Source organism: Oncorhynchus clarkii, chromosome 2 (assembly GCF_045791955.1).
Source record: "Oncorhynchus clarkii lewisi isolate Uvic-CL-2024 chromosome 2, UVic_Ocla_1.0, whole genome shotgun sequence".
Lineage (NCBI taxonomy): Eukaryota > Metazoa > Chordata > Actinopteri > Salmoniformes > Salmonidae > Oncorhynchus > Oncorhynchus clarkii.
Genome location: NC_092148.1, coordinates 82861440 through 82884977, shown reverse-complemented (window position 1 = coordinate 82884977; position 23538 = coordinate 82861440). Strand labels below are relative to the sequence as shown.

At 44.2% G+C, this 23538-nt stretch overlaps 1 pseudogene; it reads left to right on the top strand.

Moving 5' to 3' along the window:
• Positions 1-583: 583 nt before the first annotated feature.
• On the top strand, positions 584-21814 carry LOC139378389 (nuclear pore complex protein Nup160-like; annotated as a pseudogene).
• The last annotated feature ends 1724 nt before the right edge of the window (positions 21815-23538 follow it).

Genomic DNA, 23538 nt, shown 5'->3' with positions numbered 1-23538 from the left:
TTGTGATAAGCAGTCACAACTGTTCGCCCTTTACTGTGACAGCAACACTATGGAAGTCGGTTAATCTGCGACTTCAAGTTGTCTTGAATGTTGGCTCATGCTGTATATTTCATATACATAATATTACTTAATTAAAAAAATATATCTGATCAAAAGAATAATATGGCTCAAGGGTGGGTGGGAGGTGTGACCCTTTCTGTCCAATGAGGACATTTCTGTACAATATTAACTATTAGGGGAACCAATTAGACCCTTCTGACACATCCAGAAAATACTTGGATGTTGGTATAAATGTCAGTGTGAAGCCAAAGGCTCAGAATTACACAACAATAACTTTTCTATTCTATAGAATTGGGACATTTGAGTGTCCTAAATCACTATTATATGTGAAATGTTTTTTAAAATCATAATACTAGCTACACCTAGTATTATTTTTCTTATTTTACTGTAGCTAAATTAATTGGTCTTATGTTTTATAAGAGCCAGAGAGGTTCTCTCTGGAGAAGCTAGCTAATACAGTTTTAAAATGAAGAAGAGAAGGCGGTATATTTCCTTGTCAATCCCACAACTCAATGCGGGGCAGATGGCGGCGGTTTTAGAAAGGAGTTTCATAGAAATAAGTCGGTTTGAGAGGGAAACCCTACCAACATTCCGGGAAATAACTGTAAACCTAGGTACATCTTCATGGATATTAAAAGAGTGACCCGCTCTTTATTTGCTCATATGAACGGTTTATATGACAAACTGTGTATAGAATATGGTCGTGAGTGACCCACCATGCATGCTAACTATTAACATCATGTAGCTGGCGTGTGGCCAACAAGCTATATTGCTAGTTAGTATGATAACGGTATCCTCTGCAGGTGCATTTGTTACCTCCGAGCGCCAACCTAAACCAAAGTTAGCCAACCGTACTGTACGCCGCTTTAGCTACACCTTATGCCGAAATCATTCTCAAGTATCGGTATCCTGGTGCATGAGTTGTTTGTTAGCAGCTTTCCACAGTCTGCGCGTTTTACAGCGTAGCATGAGTAGCGTTAGCTTCCAGTTCATGAAAGTCAATGCTTGGTTTTATAGTGACATGCATTCTAACACATCTGGTTTTCCTCGTTTATTGACAGCTGTCTTTTAGTTATCGGGCAAAGAGAGCGTTGTGATGGTGCAAACATAACAATTGGTCAACCACCTGTCAGACCTAAACAGTTTGAGACTGTCATGTGTGGTTTCTCGACAGGTCTGAATGCTCTTCCTGGCAGTGTGATATGCCCAGACAGCGCAGGAGGCTTTCACTATGAGGGAAGTGGAAAACTCCTGTCCATCACTAGCAACAGATTCCTACACTGGTGAGTTTTTTTTTTAACCTTTATTTAACTAGGCAAGTCAGTTAAGAACAAATTCTTATTTTCACTGACAGCCTAGGAACAGTCTTAACTGCCTTGTTCAGGGGCAGAACGACAGATTTTTACTTTGTCAGCTTGGGGATTCGATCATGCAACCTTTCAGTTACTAGCCCAATACTCTAATCACTAGGCTACCTGCAAGTTGTGCTTGCTATGTCCCCCCCCAGGGCACTGATTTTGGGCGATTCGGCCTGGCTCGCAGTCGGTGTAACCAATTCATCCCAAAGGTGTTCGATGGGGTTGAGGTCAGGGCTCTGCAGGCCAGGCAAGTTCTTCCACACCGATCTAGACAATCCATTTCTGTATGGACCTCACTTTGTGCACAGGGAAGGGCATTCCCCAAACTGTTGCTACAAAGTTGGAAGCACAGAATCGTCTAGAACAGTAGTTCCCAAACTTTTTATAGTCCCGTACCCCTTCAAACAATCAACCTTCAGCTGCGTACCCCCTCTTGCACCAGGGTCAGCGCGCTCTCAAATTAGTTTTTTTTTGTCATTGTAAGCCTGCCACACACACTACATTTATTAAACATTAGAATGAGTGAGTTTTTGTCACGACCTGGCTCGTGGGAAGTGACATAACTCCTATAGGACCAGGGCACAAATAATATAATCAATAATTTTGCTCTTTATTTAACCATCTTACATATAAAATCTTATTTGTTAATTGAAAATTGTGAATAACTCACCACTGGTTAATGAGAAGGGTGTGCTTGAAAGGATGCACATAACTCTGCAATGTTGGGTTGTATTGGAGAGAGTCTGTCTTAAATCATTTTTCACACAGTCTGTGCCTGTATTTAGTTTTCATGCTAGTGAGGGCCGAGAATCCACTCTCACATAGGTACATGGTTGCAAGGGCATCAGTGTCTTAACAGCGCGATTTGCCAAGGCAAGATACTCTGAGCATAGCCCAATCCATAAATCTGGCAGTGGCTTCTGATTAAATTAAATTTTCACAGAACCACTTGTTGTAATTTCGATGAGGCTCACTTGTTCAGAGATCGGTAAGTGGACTGGAGGCAGGGCATGAAAGGGATGACAAATCCAGTTGTTTGTGTCATCTGTTTTGGGAAAGTACCTGCGTAATTGTGCACCCAACTCACTCAGGTGCTTCGCTATATCACACATGACATTGTCAACTCAAGTTAATTTGCACACAAAAAAAATCATACAATGATGGAGACTAGAGGTCAACCGATTATGATTTTAACACCGATAACAATTATTGGAGGACCAAAAAATATTTGTATATATATATATACACACACACAGTGGGGAGAACAAGTATTTGATACACTGCCGATTTTGCAGGTTTTCCTACTTACAAAGCATATAGAGGTCTGTAATGTTTATCATAGGTACATTTCAACTGTGAGAGACGGAAACAAAAATCCAGAAAATCACATTGTATGATTTTTAAGTAATTTGCATTTTATTGCATGACATAAGTATTTGATCACCTACCAACCAGTAAGAATTCCGTCTCTCAGAGACCTGTTAGTTTGTCTTTAAGAAGCCCTCCTGTTCCCCACTCATTACCTGTATTAACTGCACCTGTTTGAACTCGTTGCCTGTATAAAAGACACCTGTCCACACACTCAATCAAACAGACGCCAACCTCTCCACAATGGCCAAGACCAGAGAGCTGTGTAAGGACATCAGGGTTAAATTGTAGACCTGCACAAGGCTGGGATGGCCTACAGGACAATAGGCAAGCAGCTTGGTGAGAAGGCAACAACTGTTGGTGTAATTATTAGTTTGGGAATAATAATCCTTGAGTGTAGGAAGCATTCCAAGTAAATTCCATTTAAAAATCAGGTTGTAGGTTTCAATTTGGAGTGAATGTTATGTTTAGAGTAGCATCCTTGTTATGTCCCTACAGATTTTTTGAAAACATGCTGAACAATTTGCTCATGACCTCTGTCTGTCTAAAGTAAACTTTAAGTTCGTCTCAATTTAATTTTTTTTGTCAATACTTTGCCCCTTGATAACCAGCGCACTTCTGTATGTTGTGAAAGCTTTACATGGTCGCTGCCCATTACTTTGCATAGTGCAGAAAACACTTGAGAGTTCAGGGGCCTTGCTTTAACAAAGTTAGCCATTTTCACAAAGTGTCTAAAACGTATTTCACGCTGTCAGGCATTCCCTTGGCAGCAAGAGCCTCTCGGTGGATGCTGCAGTGTACCCAAGTGATGTCGGGATCAACTGCTTGCACGCGTGTTTCCACTCCACCTGGACTAGTCTTGAGGGACCACTGCTTCGAAGTAAACTGCTTAGCGATTTCGACGGTATCAAACGTAACATCACTAGGTACTGTTAGGTTCTAATGCTGAGTAAAACACTCAACGGACATTATGAAAGCTTAACCAAGTTTATTCTTCCCAGAGGATCAATACAGCTGCATTAGACAAAACATGTTTCCACCAACACAAGTGTACATACTCCAATATAGGCCCTCCTCTCCAATCCTTACATCAAATATGGTTTGACAGGAAGAGGGTAATAAACCATAATTTCTCCCTTAAGGGGATCTGACCTGACCTCAACCCCTCATTTGCTTAATCCACAGATGTACACCCGTATCCCCTATAGCAATCCTGTGACTTCCTCCCATCCACCCAGCACATCCCAAAGCCATCTGGCTTTGACTTGCTGTCTCATCTACGCCTTCTCTCCAGGTCCACCTCCGGGGACACAGTGCAGCTGGTGGAGCAGTCTCTGGACACCAACCTACTGAACAGTGCTGTTAAACTCAAGATCACACACTGCCCTCTGCTGCCCGGAGGCGTACACATCCAGGAGACCCTCAACAATGTCACCATCCTCATCGTCACCAACCAGACTGTGCACCGGTTGGTGCTGCCACACCCCACATGCATGTACAGCGGTGTAAGTCCCTCTTCAGGGTGCTTCTAAACCAAAATGCATGAATCGTATGTCCAACGCAGTAGAGTGGGGAGAAATTATTTGTGTGAAACATTCTGTTTTTAATTGGTTGACGTAATCAATGTTCTTACTTTTCTGACAGACAGAGCAACACAACCTTTTTCTCTCTCTTACCTCTCTCCTACAGGAGCTGGTGACAGAGCTCCAGATGCAGTCCATATTTGCAGACGTGGGGAAAAGGAGTCTGCAGGACCCGGCCCACAGCGGAGTCATCCCCAGCCCTGTGGGCCAGACAGTAGGCCCCACCGCCTCAGCAGCCTGGCTCAGCCACCAGGGAGAGGCCCATTACGCCCTTGCATCACCTGCAGGGGGTATCCTGGTCGTCACACTGCCCCCACACGACACACAGGCCAGCTTGACCATTCTGGAGCTGAAGACAAGCTCTGTGATGCAGACTGGCTGGCTGGATGCCAACTGCCATCAGGTTAAAGACATGTTTTTTACTTCATGAATAGATTGAGTCTGGGTCCGTGTAATCGCTCCATTGTGTAAACCAACCCTGGTTCTTTTGTTCGTGTGTATGTGTAACCCTCCGTGTGTGTCCTGTCCAGAGGTGAGCAGGGCCCTGGGGACCTGGCCCTGAGTCTGGCAGTAAGGGAACTGGAGGACGACACCTTCATCTTGGCTCTGTGTCAGGACCATAAACTATGCATGTGGTCCTATAGGGTCAGTCCCATAGAGAGATTGTTCTATTGAATTCTGTAGTCAGAAGCATGACATTTTGGGGTCCCGAGTGGCACAGCGGTCTAAGGCAATTCATCTCAGTGCTAGAGGCGTCACTGAAGACCCTGGTTCGATTCCAAGCTGTATTACAACCGGCCGTGATAGGGAGTCCCATAGGGTTGTCCGGGTTAAGCTTTGGCCGGGGTAGGGCGTCATTGTAAATAAGAATTTGCCTTAATTGACTTGCCTAGTGAAATGAAGGTTAAATAAAATAAACATCCTGTCAAAGCTGAGATCTGTGAATCAGTGCCACTGGTCTCCCCAAGAAACGTAGAACAAAATAAATGGTAGTACATACATACTCTGCCGTTCTATCCCATGTGCAATGATTGCTGAGGGAATAAGTGTTATTTTTTGTTAAAGTGACGTGTCTGTTGTAATATCGCAAATGGACAGAGCAGTTTCACCCCAACGGATTGCAACTTTATGTCCTTTTTCATTTGGATCTAAAAGTATGCCTAATTGATTAAAATATGAGGAATATTAACCTGGATATCAACAAAATAAATAATTTTAAAAAAAATCTAACGAGCTGTTTTTTGCTAACATGGGAAGTCCCTCCTTCCCCCTCCCTCACCCTACAGGACCAGGCATGTCTGGAGGCTGACATGTTGGAATACATGCCAGCGTGCCGGGGGGTGAAGCGTTCCCCAGGACAGGGCCATCGGCTGCGGCTAGCCTTCTCCTCCACGGGACTGTGTCTGGCCATCTACCTGGCCGTACCTTCCAGGGGACAGTTCACTGTGCTGCAGCTGGTGGCCACAGACAACAACTGCTACAGCCTGGACCACATCTCCTCACTGTTCGCCACACAGGTAACTGAAGGAGAGGTGTGGAGGGGGTGTGTGAGAGAGAGTGGGTAGGGGTTGTCTTTGTGGAAGAATGTTTGTCGGTTTGGAATGGGTCTGGAATTTTGATATTGTGTGGAAAGTATCATCACTAATATAATGTTTTGTCAGCCTGACTCCTCTCTCCTGTGTCCTGGTGTGATTAGGAGACACTGGTGGACTTTGCTCTCACTTCTACGGACATCTGGGGCCTGTGGCTGGACGATACCAACCAAACTGTGGTGAAATGCATTAACTTTTTACAGTGAGTATGACATGTTTTGATTATCCTTTGGATAGTGTCATGGACTTGTATGCCTATATATCAAGAGATGATCTCTGTAACATTGTGAATTTTGTTTTCTGGGGAGAAATGAATATAATTTGGAGTGCTGTCCACTTCCTACTCTGCTTACCTCCATTGTGATGTCACAGTTCCACGGCAGGTCAGTGGAACCAGGTGTTTGTGCAGCCTGGCCCTTAGGAAGCGGTCCACATCGGAGCAGACCAGGACCCCAGGGTAAGACAACACCACATCATTCATCACTGATATCAAATGGGATTTGAATTAATTAATCTGAATTTAATTTATTAAATTAACTGATTAATGATGACATCACCCTCTATCCAAACATCATTGCAATTTATCAGTATCCTCTTATTCCATATTGTCACTATTGTGCCTACCCACATCAGAAAAAAATATAATTTGTCCTATCTATTGTGTTATGACAGGAGACTTACCTGGGCATGCTCTTCACTGCCTCTGCTATAGTCAAAGCCCTTCAGATTTACAGGAGAGGCACAGAGCGAATCACTGATCTCCCATGGGAGACCCTCAAGAAAGAGATGACGGTCGCTGTGGAGAAGGAGGTAAGCTAGACAAGGCTCCCTGCTTTCTGCGTCTTCTCTCTCCATCTGACTCACACACCGTCTCCTTCTGACTTTTTTCTCAGCTTGTTTCTGCTGCGTTTCCTACATGTATGACTCTCTCCCCCTCTAGCTGCAAAGCAGTGTGACAGAGTTTGAGTTCAACCAGGAGGAGTACAGGCAGCTACAGGTGGGGTTCTGGTCCAAGTTCTATGCCTGCTGTCTACAGTACCAGCAGGGTCTGGCCACACCACTGGGCTTGCTGCTCAACCCACATACACACGGTTTGTGTGCTGAAGAAGGTACAGATTTGAAGAGAGACTACATTCTTGCATATGTTTAGTTGATTTGGGACCATGTGACCCAAAAGGGGACAAAGGAAACCTGGTCATTTAAAACCTACTTTTTTCATGTTTCATATTAAAATAATTTTGCTGGATTGCAGTGAATACGTGACTGTTTGATCCAGGGCTTTGTGTCATTCCTGGTGCCCTGCTTTGCTGTGGAGCACCTGTACCTGTATTTTGATGAGTACCTGTTCTCAGAGGAAGAGACACCCGTGGCTGAGGGTAAAGACCTGTCATTCATCTGTGTCTGAGAATGTATAGTAGCCATTTTAGATCCAGCTCTTTACCTACTGGGTTTTTGTCAAGTGTAGCCATTTACACTTTAAGTGGTTCAATGTGAATTTGTTTCTCCTTGTTGAAAAGGTAGACATTGTTTGCCATTTTGGCTCTGCAGGACTCCCTAACTCATCCCAGTTTCTCCTCGTACCATGTTTCCCTATGTCCAGACCCGAAGGTTGGTCGTGACGTGCTGCAGCTGGTGCAGTGTCTGAGGCTGGTGAGTGACGCGGTGCCGGGGGACATGGCCTACAAGATGGAGAAAGCCCTGTAACATCTCCAGTCACCTGAGAGGGCTGCGGAGATGGTGCTGGAGAACTTACTGGCCAACAACAAGTCAGTACGCGCACACCAACAGTTTTTGAACGTTACTATGTACTGTCTATGGAGGCCCGTTGAAAGTAAATTAATGATTTGGGGAAAAATTGTCATAGGAAAAATTATTTCAACCTACAAATATTCTTGACCTCCTATGGGTCATTCACATGCAGGCATTGCCGTTCTATGTGGAGTTTCGTGACTGACTGTTATGCATCTTTCATTCCCATCGTAGTGAGAATGTGATCGAGGACATCCATAACACACTACAGGACGTTCGTAACCCTTTGGCAGCCATGGCCATGCTGATCAGAGAGATGGACCTGGAGACTGACTCGGAGCCAGGAGGAGAAGGGTCTCTCACCATAGGTAAGACCTATATAATATTATACCATGCTATACCTACCACACTATACCATGGCTAATATACAGTACCAGTCAAAAGTTAACACACCTACTCATTCCATGGTTTTTATTTTGTAAAATGTTCTACATTGTAGAATAATTGTGAAAACATATAACACATGGAATCATGTATTTTCATAGTTTAAGCAAAAAAAAGTGTTAAACAAATCTAAATATATTTTATATTTGAGATTGTTCAAATTATCCACCCTTTACTTTGATGACAGCTTTGCACAGTCTTGGCCCTGGAATGCATTTCAATTAACAGGTGTGCCTTGTTAAAAGTTAATTTGTGGAAATTCTTTCCTTAATGCATTTGGGCCAATCAGTTTTGAAGTTAGCCCTATTTGGTAAAAGTCCATATTATGGCAAGAACAGCTCAAATAAGCAAAGAGAAATGACAGTCCATCATTACTTTAAGACATGAAGGTCAGTCAATCCGGAACATTTCAAGAAAGTTTCTTCAAGTACATTTAAAAAAAAACATCAAGCGCTATGATGAAGCTGGCTCTCATGAGGACCGCCACAGGAAAGGAAGACCCAGAGTTACCTCTGCTGCAGAGGATTAGTTCATTGGCGTTACAAGCTTCAGAAATTGCAGCCCAAATCAATGCAAGTAACAAACACATCTCAGAGGCATGGTTGAATTTCTGCAAAGAAACCACTACTAAAGAACACCAATAATAAGAAGAGACTTTCTTGGGCCAAGAAACACAACCAATGGACATTAGACCGGTGGAAATCTGTCCTTTGGTCTGGAGTACAAATGTGAGATTTTTGGTTCCAACCGCCGTGTCTTTGTGAAACGCAGTGTGGGTGAATGGATGATCTCTGCATGTGTATTTCCCACTGTAAAGCATGGAGGAGGTGTTATGGTGTGGGGGTGCTTTGCTGGTGACACTGTTAGTGATTTTTATTTAGAATTCAAGGCACACTTAACCAGCATGGCTACCACCGCATTATGCAGCGATACGCCATCCCATCTAGTTTTCACTTTGTCCTGTTGAATGATAGCGGGACTATGAGCCAAAACACACATCCAGGCTGTGTAAGGGCTGTTTGACCAAGATGGAGTGCTGCATCAGATGACCTGACCTCTACAATCCCCCAGCCTCAACCCATTCATGTACATACTACCAGAATTGGGCAGACCAACCAGTGCTCCTGCACATTGGCCAACCGGGCTATCTGCATTGTGTCCCGCCATCCACCACCCGCCAACCCCTCTTTTACGCTACTGCTACTCTCTGTTCATCATACATGCATAGTCACTTTAACCATATCTACATGTACATACTACCTCAATCAGCCTGACTAACTGGTGTCTGTATTGTTTTTCACTGTCTTTTTACTATAGTTTTTATTTCTTTACGCCACCTATTCACCAAATACCTTTTTTTGCACTATTTCGCTACTTTTATAGCCTCGCTACTGTGTATATAGCCTGTCTTACTGTTTTATTTCTTTACTCACCTATTGGTTAGAGTCTGTAAGTAAGCATTTCACTGTAAGGTCTACCTACACCTGTTGTATTCGGCGCACGTGACATACATTTTGATTTATTTGAATTGGGATGAGTTGGACCGCACAGTGAAGAGAGAACAGCCAACATGTGCACAGCATATGTGGGAACTCCTTCAAGACTGTTGGAAAAGCATTACAGGTGAAGCTGGTTGAGAGAATGCCAAGTGTGCAAAACTGTCATCTTCTTTGAAGATTTTAAAATTATATTTTGATTGAACTTTGCTTACCTCATGATTCCATATGTGTTATTTCATAGTTTGTCTTCACTATTATTCTACAATGTAGAAAATGGTAAAAATAAATAAAAACCCTTGAATGAGTAGGTGTGTCCAAACTTATGACTGGTACTGTATATCAACACAGATTTGCCCTAGATAATTCTATATGGTGTCATTTATTGACCGGTAAGTTTAGTTATTATTATTTGAGTAAGAACTTAAACTGAATGTTTGAGCTCAGTCTGTGAAAATGGACCGGTTTAAACTGATGTGCCCCCCCCAGCAGGCCAGTCCCTGTCGTGGCGGAGCAGTCTGTCCCAGCTGTATGGTAGCAGTGTGGCGGTAGCTGTGGTGTGTCAGGCTGTCTGTCAGATGGCCATGACCAGAGCCCTGTTCTGTAGGGACCTGCTCATACTGCAGCTGCTCTACCTACGTCTAGGAGACAATGTAAGTAGTACACACACACACTGAGACAGAAATACAAACGCATCACACTAGGGCTGATCCCAACAAAAATAAATATTTTGACAACTGTTCTTTCTTTTTTTTTTAACTTATTTTTGTAGACACAGCCTGTGTGTTTTAATCAAACTAACTATATGCACTGAGCTTGTCTAAATCTACGCGCACTGTTTGAAATAATTAAGACACATTAATGACCAGAGACTGTCAATTGCAGACTTGCTATGCTGTGTTAAGAATTAGTGAGTGACCGTGTGACTAGCACCCATTGTCTCTCTCCTCCATTGTGCAGCGAACACTACAAAACTTCAAGTGTTTATCACGCTGTCCATGTTGCTGAAGCTGCAACATAATTACAGCCATTTCTGACTGAATTTTTGTTACCGAAATCCCTTTGTTTAGGAAAAGCATTCCCTATTCCCTCAAACTTTGCTCTCTTTACTTGACACACGTATGCATTAAATGCACGGGACCAATGGGGCCTGACCTATAGCATATCATCCTCCCATTAATAAATTGGTTATAAAAAACTCGAACACATGTGACAGCAAAATGAATACAAAGGACGTGACGAACCAACTCTAAACGGGAATCTTTACTGGTTGTTCAGGAGGTAAAGGGAAAGTCGAAGTGTGGAATAAATGACTAGTTGTGGAAAATACTGGGTAAAGAAGGTAAGGAGCAAGCACTGCATGCATATTATGTGTGCCAAACAGGTGATGTTGGATAACAATATAATTTTTACAATGTAAACCTTTATTTAACTAGGCAAGTCGGTTAAGAACAAATTCTTATTTACAATGACGGCCAAACCCGGACAACGCTGGGCCAATTGTGCGCCGCCCTATGGGACTCCCAATCACGGCCGGATGTGATAGACTGGATTTGAACCAGGGACTGTAGTGACGCCTCGTGCACTGAGATGCAGTGCCTTAGACTGCTGCGTCCGTGTTAACTATTTAACTGTACTAGAATACTTAAAAGGCCGCTAAAATATTAAGTATTGGCATCGTTTTTTTTGGCAAGGAAAATATCGGATATCGGTATTGGCCGAAAATGTCATATCGGTGCATCACTAATTGAAATACATGCCTAAGTTACAGTATTAAGACTAAACAGGATGTGCTCTTTGGCCTACAGCTCGATGGTTGTCATACAAGGCTGCTATACTTAGCCATTTGATGACATTACTTATTATAATGATGACAATAATATCAAGAAAAAGGAGGGTTATTATAAATATTTGGAAGTGTAAACAACACTAAATAAATTGTAAGTAATACTAGAGGCTGTTCTAATAGGGAAAACAGTGTAAAGCCTTTATTACAGCATGGCAAAGATTTTTAAAACCGCCACATTTGTGAAATTGTTTGACCGACATGTAGTGGCTGAGGCTTGGTGCTCACGGAATCAGTAGGCTATTAAACAAACACAAAACAGAAGCAGGATCTGTCTTATTTCTGTTTATGTATGATTTATAAAGCCAGGTGTATTTAAGTTAAGCTATTCATTATAGACCTAACTAAGTTGGCTTTTTCTCTTCTGCTAACTCCAACTGCTGCCTCCGCTGCATTGTTCTCAACACCAATATGCTGGTTAACTTTGCTATTATGCACACAGCAACATGGTCTAGGAAAAGGCGCCAATTCAACAGCGCATTGATGTTTCAGAACCGTGGAGAGCGACCACTATCCAACGCGGGAGAAAGTGCATTTGTTATAAAATATTTGTATTAGTGTTGCACCATTGTTCTTAGGTAATATAACCATATACAATTTCAATAGCGCATGTCTTAGTGATTGACTGCCATCCTCACGGACTCCACAATGGATTAGTCCACATAGACAGGCGCACTCAGACGGGTGTCTTGCACACCGCAAAATATTGTTTTTGTTACTGCTCAACTGAAGGAATCTTGGTCGACCAACACACAATTGACCAGTCGACTAAATATGGCCCGCCCTACACACACACACACGTCAGTCTGCTCTTTTGACTTAACTGTGCGTGTTCCCGGGTGGAGGGCCTCAGCTGCTCCAGCTACAACAGGACCTGATCCCCCGCTTACTCTCAGCTTCTCTCCTCCTACTATCTCCTCAAACACATCACCCAGAGCCTGACCACCACCGTGCCTCTTAACATCATGTATGCACACATACACACAAATTCCAACACAACACACAGTATTGAATTCAATGAATTCTGCCTGGTTGACATTGTGTTCTCCCTCCAGAGATGCCAACCTACAGCACCTGTCAGTCCTGGAGCTGTCTGATTCTCCAGCTATGGCTAGCAACAGATCAGGTCAGGTCCTATGTGTAGCCTCCGTCTCTCTAAGCGATGACTTTTTTTCCTGTTTTAATCAGGAATTCCTGCTTTTCTGACATTGCCCACTATTCATACATCATTGCAATATGCCTAGATAACCTAAACCAATATCATACTTTTGTCTGAATTTTCCTGATCACATCCCTGTATCTAACTCTGTTTTCTTTTCCCCTTAGTCCGGAGCCCCCAGACGGTGGTGGAGCTGTTCTACCAGAGCGTAGCGCGGAAGGCCATCATTACCCAAATCTACTCCAAGCAGCACAGCCCCTCCCCGGGCACAGCCCTGCTCCACTGGCCCCACATGGTCTCCAGCATGGTCACCCTGCTGGCTCGGCAACTGTGTCCTACCACACACACAGGACTGTGCTTGGCTAAGCAAAAGTTGATGTTTCCCTAAAAGGTTATCTACACAGCTGGCATATTAAGCTGGGCAAGCCCCAAAATGGATATTTAGGCAATGTTATTTCTGTCCTCATACACGGCTAGGCTAGTCGAGGCTAGAGTTAATATGCTTTACGCAAGGTTATTACACACCACATGGCTAGCACATGCTATGCTATTAAAGTGAGGCGAAGCTACATTTGATGTGCTTTAGGCAAAGATTTGACTTTAGCCTTAGAGGGTTGCAATGAGGTGCACTGTAAATAATGTCAAGGTTGGCCCTTAACACTATCTTTATAGCTGGCCCAACAACCTTAGTTTCCAGTTCCCTGAGTGTCTGATGGGCAACTGCCAGTACGCAACACTACAGGTGAGACGCTTCCCACGGACTCAACAACTCTCACACACTATTTGTGTTGCATCATGTTTTTTTAAATTTATTTTTTACCTTGACTGCATAACCAATGTCCTAATTGGGATAATAAATATGTATTTATTGATTGAAGCAGATTTAATTAAAAAGCCAACTGATGCATTTTTAAATATAATATTTTCTTAAGCTCTCCTTCTCTCTCCCTTCAGGAGTATGTGCGTCTCATTGGGCCGTGGTGTCAGGTTAACGTGGGCTCCTGCCGCTTCATGCTGGGCCAATGTTACCTGGCCAACGGAGAGGGACAGAAGGTGTGTGTGTGTTTTAAAGTGGAACTGACAGCGTTTTTAACTTTTCACATATGGAACAAACAGACAACTTTAAAATATAACCTTTTTTTTATTTGCCTCAACATTCCATAGGAGGGCATAGACCCATCCACATGGGAGCCAGGCCCTGCCAATCAGGAGTTTTTCCCCACGAAAGGGCTTTATTATGGACAGAAATACTCCTGCTTTATCAGCTGTCTGGGTGGCTGGTCTCAGACGATCCCGCAGGTAAAGAATCCAGATGTGGAGGTTCTGGGCTGGCTTGATTACACGTGGTCTGCAGTTGTGAGGCTGGTTCAACGTACTGCCAAATTCTCTAAAACTACATTGGATGTGGCTTATGGTAGAGAAATTAATATTCAATTGTCAGGCAAAATTTCTGGTGGAGAACTTGAGATCTGTGGCATTGTTGTGACACAACTGTACATTTTAGTGGCCTTTTGTTGCCCCCAGCACAAGGTGCACCTGTGTAATGAAGATTCTGTTTAATCAGCTTCTTGATATGCCACACCTGTCAGGTGGCTGGACTTTCTTGGCAAAGGAGAAATGCTCACTAACAGTGATGTAAACACACATTTGAAAATGTTTTTTTGTGTGTGTATGGAACATTTCTGAGATCTTTTATTTCAGGTCATGAAACATGGGACCAACACTACATGTTATTTTTGTTCAGTGTGTATATAATTCACCAGTACATTTCTTGGTAGTCAAATTATTGCTATCAGGTAAATCACAGCTGGCCTGGTACAATGTTTGCTGCCTTCATTCAGGGATGCAGTGTTTCAATGTCTCATAATTTTGTACAAAAACAGATGAATGTAACAAAGGCTGGGAATGACAATACAATCAAACTAACAAGGGCGATGATCACAAGTCGGTCATAATGTGGATAATAGGCAACAAGCTAAAAACACGGAGCCTAATGTTAGCTAGCTGCTAGGAAGATGTCATGTCATTGGAGGAGTGGGTCGAATGACTTTTTCCCCTCATATCGTTTTCCGGTGGCTATACACAGCTAGAGATGCAGGTGTCATTTGGTTAGCTAGCAAGAACTTGAACGACTGTTATCCAGTTAGCATATCTCTTGCGTTCGCAAATTCACTCTGGCTATCTACTCCAATTTCAGAGCACTCTCATCTGAGTATGTCAGAGCTCAGAATAACTGATGAATTTACAAACATCAACACCTGCTGAATGTGGCCGGTGTCAGTAAACGTAGGCAAAGTAAGTTAGTCATGAACGCTCTGGATAACCTGTAAACAGCCTAACCAGCTCTGTTAGGTTGATTAAAATGGTCAGAGTAAGGCGTTCTCTCATTTGTCTGGCGCTAACTAGCAAGCCAAACTATTGCTATCAGGTTGTAAATCACAGCTGTCCTGGTACAATGTTTGCTGCCTACATTCGGGATGCACCGTTTCAGTTTCAAGGCTCAATATTTATTTTTTTATTTTATTTTTTTGAATTTTACCCCTTTTTCTCCCCAATTTCGTAGTATCCAATTGTTGTAGTAGCTACTATCTTGTCTCATCGCTACAACTCCCGTACGGGCTCGGGAGAGACGAAGGTTGAAAGTCATGCGTCCTCCGATACACAACCAACCAAGCCGCTGCTTCTTTAACACAGCGCACATCCAACCCGGAAGCCAGCCGCACCAATGCGCCGGAGGAAACACCGTGCACCTGGTCACCTTGGCTAGCGTACACTGCGCCCAGCCCGCCACAGGAGTCGCTGGTGCGCGATGAGACAAGGACACCCCTACCGACCAAGCCCTCCCTAACCCGGGCGACGCTAGGCCAATTGTGCGTCGCCCCACGGACCTCCCGGTCGCGGCCGGTTACGACAGAGCCTGGGCACGAACCCAGGACTCTGATGGCACAGCTGGCGCTGCAGTACAGCGCCCTTAACCACTGCGCCACCCGGGAGGCCCAAGGCTCAATATTTTGGATAAAAAAAAGGACGAATGTAACAGGCTGGGAATGACAATACAATCAGTTAGCTTTGGGTGCTTGGTTGGGACAAGCATGCGTTGATAGCAGATAAGCTGCAGAAGAACGAAAAGGCTACAATTCCCTATCATTTATCAGTGCAATTTTGACGGCCAACTAGTTGAAGTTTTGGTTTATCTAATGTTCCTTCGTTAGATGTTAGCTCATCTTTCTCTGGCTAGCATTAGTTGTTGATCTTTATGTTGATGTCCATAACTGAGGGAGAGAGAGCCTACCTTTTCATGGTTGTTTGATCAATAGGACTGTAAAGTTCCCAAATGTAAGAGGACTCCCAAGTGGTATTGACATATTTGCAGAAATCCATGCAGGTGTATTTTGAGGCTTTTGGCGACTGCGTTCTAATGATCAAAAGTCGTACTGTTGTAATTGCCTGTAAACACACAGTCCAGTTCACTGTGAATGATGGCAGGCCTGTGGCAAATAAATAATGGCTCTGATTGGCTATGGCGCACCGGTCTGCGTAGACGCTGGTCCTGGATGAGGGATGTTATATTTACTGCAGTTAATTGCTTTCCCACTCTATATTGCTATAGAACTTTCTCAAATGCCTTAGATATGGTCATTTTCAAGTTTACGTATACTAAGTGCTCACTTGTCAAATGTTTTAAAAAGTGTCATGCTTCCTGGGGGTTCACATTAACATATTTTAATAAGATATGTTGCTCAAATGCAGTCAGTTCCACTTTAAGGGTTGCGGTTGCATTTCAACGTGTCATTATGACCATGAAGAGTTGTTGCGATAGTACAGAAGGTGTGGTGGCTGAAAGTTGTTGCTTCACAGGTGTGACAGAGCAGCACCAGTAGCTGTTTTCTGACCCCCATTTGTGGCATGTTGTGTCCAGGCACTGCAGTGTTTCCAGGAGGCGGAGGAGTTTCTTCTGAGATTGACAGGAGCCGAGGAGGAAGCTGCACTGGGACTACAGTACAAGGTTACTATGGGAACCCGTTCTTTAAATAATATATTATTGGATTATTTATTAAATGTAGTCGGGTGCTCGTGCCCTACGAACCCTTTCAATCTGGATGTGTGTGTGTGGATTTTTGTATTTTTTTTTTTTTGTAGTGTTTTTACTTATTCTCAAGTGTGTGTTAGGTGCTGCGGTTGCTGGAGTACGTTGGTCTGCCAGAGCTGGTCATCACGGAGGCCGTCAATGACCCCAGGAGTCAGGCTGCCCTGTGGACCCGCATCTTCAAGCATCACCTGGACCTAGGGACACAACAGCCAAGCCTACGAAGCCCTCACACAGAACCCTGACTCCAGCAGCCAGTTAGACTGTTTGTGTCAGCTTGTTGTGGTTCTGTGTGAGCGTTCTCAACTTCAGGACCTGGTCCAGTTCTCCTACGTCAACCGGCACGATGAGGTAGACACATACAGTATTGGCCAAAAGTTTTGAATGACACAAATATTCATTTTCAAAGTCTGCTGCCTCAGTTTGTATGATGGTAATTTGCATATACTCTAGAATGTTATGAAGAGTGATCAGATGAATTGCAATTAATTAAAGTCCCTCTTTGCCATGCAAATGAACTGAATCCCAAAAAAACATTTTCACTGCATTTCAGCCCTGCCACAAAAGGACCAGCTGACATTGTCAGTGATTCTCTCGTAAACACAGGTGTGAGTGTTGACGAGGAGGCTGGAAATCACACTGTCATGCTGATTGAGTTCGAATAACAGACTGGAAGCTTCAAAAGGAGGGTGGTGCTTGGAATCATTGTTCTTTCTCTGTCAACCATGGTTACCTGCACGGAAACACGTGCCGTCATCATTGCTTTGCACAAAAAGGGCTTCACAGGCAAGGATATTGCTGCCAGTAAGATTGCACCTAAATCAACCATTTATCGGATCATCAAGAACTTCAAGGAGAGCGGTTAAATTGTTGTGAAGGCTTCAGGGCGCCCAAGAAAGTCCAGCAAGCTCCAGGACCATCTCCTAAAGTTGATTCAGCTGCGGGATCAGGGTACCAGCAGAGCTTTGCACAGGAATCGCAGCAGGCAGATGTGAGGCGAAGACTTTTGGAGGATGGCCTGGTGTCAAAAAGGGCAGCAAAGAAGCCACTTCTCTCCAGGAAAAACATCAGGGACAGACTGATATTCTGCAAAAGGTACAGGGATTGGACTGCTGAGGACTGGGGTAAATTCATTTTCTCTGATGAATCCCCTTTCCGATTGTTTGAGGCATCTGGAAAAAAGCTTGTCCGGAGAAGACAGGGTGACCGCTACCATCAGTCCTGTGTCATGCCAACAGTAAAGCATCCTGAGACCATTCATGTGTGGGGTTGCTTCTCAGCTAAGGGAGTGGGCTCACTCACAATTTTGCCTAAGAACACAGCCATGAATAAAGCATGGTATCAACACATCCTCCGAGAGCAACTTCTCCCAACCATCCAGGAACAGTTTGGTGACGAACAATGCCTTTTTCCAGCATGATGGAGCACCTTGCCATAAGGCAAATGTGATAACTAAGTGTCTCGGAACAAAACATCAATATTTTGGGTCCATGGCCAGGAAACCCCCCAGACCTTAATCCCATTGAAAACTTGTGGTCAATCCTCAAGAGGCGGGTGGACAAACAAAACCCCACAAATTCTGACGAGCTACAAGCATTGATTATGCAAGAATGGGCTGCCATCAGTCAGGATAATTGACAGCATGCCAGGGCGGATTGCAGAGGTCTTGAAAAAGAAGAGTCAACACTGCAAATATTGACTCTGCATCAACTTCATGTAATTGTCAAAAGCCTTTGACACTTCTGAAATGCTTGTAATTATACTTGTTTTCCATAGTAACTTCTGACAAATATCTAAAGACACTGAAAGCAGCAAACTTTGTGGAAATGAACATTTGTCATTAACTTTTGGCCACGACTGTACATTCTCTTTACATTTGGTTAGAGCGCATTATGGACTATATAAATGTATTAGATTAATCAGATCAAGTTTTGGACCTTGTTTCTTTTCTGGCTGCAGGTGGTCAGCATCAGAGGCCAGAGCCAGAGCAGTGGACCTGATGTCCCACAACTACTACGAGCTGCTCTACGCCTTCCACATCAACAGACACAACTACAGGGAAGGTGAGAGGAGCCTGGGACACTGTCAGATATTAGCACTTTGTTTAGAAATGAGGCTGGTGGTATTTATTTTTACTCACTCTCCATTGTGTGTTTTATTTTGCTGTGTTTGGCCCTATCTGTGTCCTCCAGCGGGTAAGGTGATGTTTGAGTACGGCATGCGTCTGGGCCGGGAGGTGAGGACTCAACTGGGTCTACAGAAACAAGTCAACTGTTGCCTGGCCTCCCTCAACTGTCTACGGCTTATTAGATCTGACTACGCCTGGATTGTCCAACCCACCTCTGGAGCGGTGTATGATAGGCCCACTGCATCACCAAAGAGGAACTACGAGAGGTTACTACTGGTCCAGGTGAGATACGATAGGCATAGATAACTATTTGATGATTATAATTTACTGCTATAAATGTTCCTTTTTGGTCATTACCATCTTTACACCACTATGTTTGGGACATGGTGGGAAATGTGTATGATAACATGCTCTTTAAATTCTACAGTATTGTAATTGTTTGTCCGTTAAGTTCATGTTTTAAGGATCTCTATATTTCTGTTATTACGGGGCTATCACTCTGTTATTAGTGCGCCTGTGCCAGTGTCTCGTAGTTGATGATCCTGGCCTGAGTGCAATAGCAACCGTGTATTGTGCTAATACGGTTGCGTAAACCTTGTTAAACTGGAACCTTGTCGTTGTGTCATTTTGAGTTAACATCCGTGTCCCTGCAGTGAGTGGTCAGATAGACATCCTGGAGCTGAAGGACCTTCAGAAGGAGTACGCCCTTGCCCGTAGCCGCCTCACCTTGGCTCAGCATCACCCACCCTCTGCTGCCATTGCAGGTACAAACAACACTAACATATTCCCAAAAGTGAATGGAAAGTGACTTGTCAGTAAGCCATCGCCAATGATGTTTTGCCTTGATACCTCTTAATGTGATAATTTAGAGGGGGGAACATTGTTCCTGTAAGGAAACCAAACCCCTAATCGAACACCAGAAATGTAACACAGTTCTGTGTGTGGTGTTGCAGGCAGCGCCTCTGCAGTGGAGATGGTGTCCCTACTGGTCCAATCAGGACTATTCGACTGTGCCCTCTCTCTCTGCCAGACCTTCAAACTCTCCCTCACTTCAGTCTTTGAGGGACTTGCCTTTAAGTAAGTAACAGGCTCAGTCAACTGCATGGAGTGACGTGAATTTATATGCATATCTCTCGTTGACGATGCATGATTTACGTCAATTTCCTAGTTATGCATGCAGTTAGTATTCAACCCGTAGTGATCACACCAAAGTAATCAGTCTTGCCTTATCTGAACTAACATGTAGATACAGGGGTTTCCTTCCTGTGGGTTGATAGTGGAGTGGTGATGCTTGCAGTTTGTATTTTCAGGTGTATAAAGTTACAGTACGGTGGAGAGGAGAATCAGAATGAAGCCTGGAACTGGCTGGCTGCCAATCAGCTGTGTACCATCACAACCAAAGAGTCAAGGTTGGTTAAATGTATGAACTCTTCATGGTACAAATTGGCTAGGAAATACCACATTGTCTACCTTGTGGTGCAGTTGGGAATATTAAAAATGTCAACTTGAACAATAAAAATAGAAGTGAAGTCTTGTAAAACATTTCAAATATGACTTTCCGCCAGTGCGACAGATGAGGCGTGGCGACTTCTGGCCGCTTACCTGGAGAAGCATCCTACTCAGAATGCTCAGCACCATCGCTGTGTCATCAACAAGCTGCTGTCACACGGTGTACCGCTGCCTGGCTGGTCAACGCCTACAAGGTGAGAGAGCACAGTATTTGTGCATGTATTTATATTTCCCTAAATGCAAGACATATTTTCTGAGAAGGACCCCTAGATATGAATTAAATGGAAGAGTCCATAAATGTACTTTTTTGTGGTTGTATTTGCTCCCCATGTATGATAAAACAAGCTTGTTTTGTTTAGGGGGTGGATGCTGCAGCGTTGTTACGGCTCTACCTGAACTACGACCTGCTGAAGGCAGCAGCTGAGCTGGTGTTGGAGTATGTAGATGCCCTCCTGGGGAAGGGACACAGTACTTTTGCATCGAGGTACACTATACACTGTGTACAAAATATTAAGAACACCTGCTCTTTACATGACACTGACCAGGTGAAAGCTATGATGTCACTTGTTAAATCCACTTCGGTGTAGATGAAGGGGAGGAGACAGGTTAAAGAAGGATTGTTAAGCCTTGAGTCATGGAATATTTGTGTCCCATTCAGCGGGTGACTGGGCAGGACAAAAGAACGGTATGGTAGGTGTCGGGTGCACCTGTTTGTGTCAATAACTAAAACGCTGCTGGGTTTTTAACACTCAGTTTCCTGTGTATCAAGAATGGTCCACCATCCAAATGACATCTACACAACTGTGGGAAGCATTGGAGTCAACATGGACCAGCATCCCTGTGGAACGCTTTCGACACCTTATAGAGTCCATGCCCCAAAGAATTGAGGCTGTTGTGAGGGCAAAAGGGGATGCGACTCAATAATTAGGAAGGTGTTCCTAATGTTTTGTACACTCGGTGTACGTCAGTTCCCATGTTTATGATGCATGGTTGTTTTACCCATCTTAGTTGAACACACTTGATTCTTATCTCTAGAGAAGGGTCTAAAATGTCAATATAATGGATTGAAAAGTCAAATGTTTGTCCTTTAATTGTTTCTCTCTGGTGTGTTGTACAGGGGCCCCTCTCAGCCACAGCGCCGTTGGGGTGGCTCCCATACACATCCATCGACCAGCTCCTCCAGTCGCTCACCGAGACCCAGACCAACGCCAGAGTAAGTTGATTCGAAATACTGTTTTTTAAATCGGTTTGACAACCTGTGCTGACTGACATCAAACCTGACATGACTGTCCTCAGTTTAAAAGTTAACATGCACCACCACGCTCCTCATTACTTGTCCTCTCCATCTCAGATGTATAAGAAACTGCAGGACAAGCTGAATGACTACCACAAACTGGTGGACCAGACGACGAGGAGAAGGCTCCAGGCCCAGTAGAAGCACCGTCTGTCAGTCAAAACACAGCACTGCTTGCATCTAGATTCTACTCTGCTACCAAAGTGTGCACTTGCACACTCAGTCTTGGATTTCAAATCAAATCAAATTTTATTTGTCACATACACATGGTTAGCAGATGTTAATGCGAGTGTAGCGAAATGCTTGTGCTTCTAGTTCCGACAATGCAGTAATAACCAACAAGTAATCTAACTAACAATTCCAAAACTACTGTCTTATACACAGTGTAAGGGGATAAAGAATATGTACATAAGGATATGAATGAGTGATGGTACAGGGCAGCATAGGCAAGATACAGTAGATGGTATCGAGTACAGTATATACATATGAGATGAGTAGTCTGGGAGCAAGACATCCTGGCCCGTGACTGGGCTGGATTTCTTCTTGTAGTCCGTGATTGACTGTAGACCCTGCCACATGCCTCTTGTGTCTGAGCCGTTGAATTGAGATTCTACTTTGTCTCTGTACTGACGCTTAGCTTGTTTGATAGCCTTGCGGAGGGAATAGCTGCACTGTTTGTATTCGGTCATGTTACCAGACACCTTGCCCTGATTAAAAGCAGTGGTTCGCTTTCAGTTTCACGCAAATGCTGCCATCAATCCACGGTTTCTGGTTAGGGAATGTTTTAATCGTTGCTTAGGAACGACATCTTCAACGCACGTTCTAATGAACTCGCACACCGAATCAGCGTATTCGTCAACATTGTTATCTGACGCAATACGAAACATATCCCAGTCCACGTGATGGAAGCAGTCTTGGAGTGTGGAGTCAGCTTGGTCGGACCAGCGTTGGACCGACCTCAGCGTGGGAGCCTCTTGTTTTAGTTTCTGTCTGTAGGCAGGGATCAACAAAATGGAGTCATGGTCAGCTTTTCCGAAAGGGGGGCGGGGCAGTGTCTTATATGGGTCGCGGAAGAGAGCCCATGCCAAATCTTTTCAGTCTCCTGAGGGGGAAGAGGCGTTGTGCCCTCTGACTCTGTTGGTGTATTTGGACCATGATAGATCCTCAGTGATGTGGATACAGAGGAACTTGAAGCTCTCGACCCGCTCCACTACAGTGATTGTGAATGGGGTCATGCTCAGCCCTCCGTTTCCTGTAGTCCACGATCAGCTCCTTTGTCTTGCTGACTGAGGGAGAGAAGGTTGTCCTGGCACCACACTGCCAGCTCTCTGACCTCCCTATAGGCGGTCTCGTCGTCGGTGATCAGGCCTACCAGTGTCGTGTTGTGGGTGAACAGGGAGTACAGGAGGAGACTAAGCACGAACCCCTGAGGGGCCCCCGTGTTGAGGGTCAGTGTGGCAGATGTGTTGTTGCCGCGCCATCTGTGGGTGTCCTGTCCCGGGGTCCTTAGCGTAGTGATGAGCTTGGAGGGCACTATAGTGTTGAATGCTGAGTTGGTCAATGAACAGCATTCTCACAGGTGTTCCTTTTGTCCAAGTGGGAAAGGGCAGTGTGATCTGTTGGGTCGGTATGCGAGTGCTGAGTAGTCGAACAAAACGAGTATCTGCAATTTGACAACCGTATCAGGAAAGAGTTTTTAATTTTTTTTTTTTGTAATTATCCTCTATCGTAAAGATATTTTCTGGGGGCCTCCCGAGTGGCGTAGCGGTCCAAGGCGTTACTACAGACCCGGGTTCATTCCCGGGCTGTGCCACAATTGGCCGTGGCCAGGAGTCCCATAGGACGGAGCACAATTGGCCCAGCGT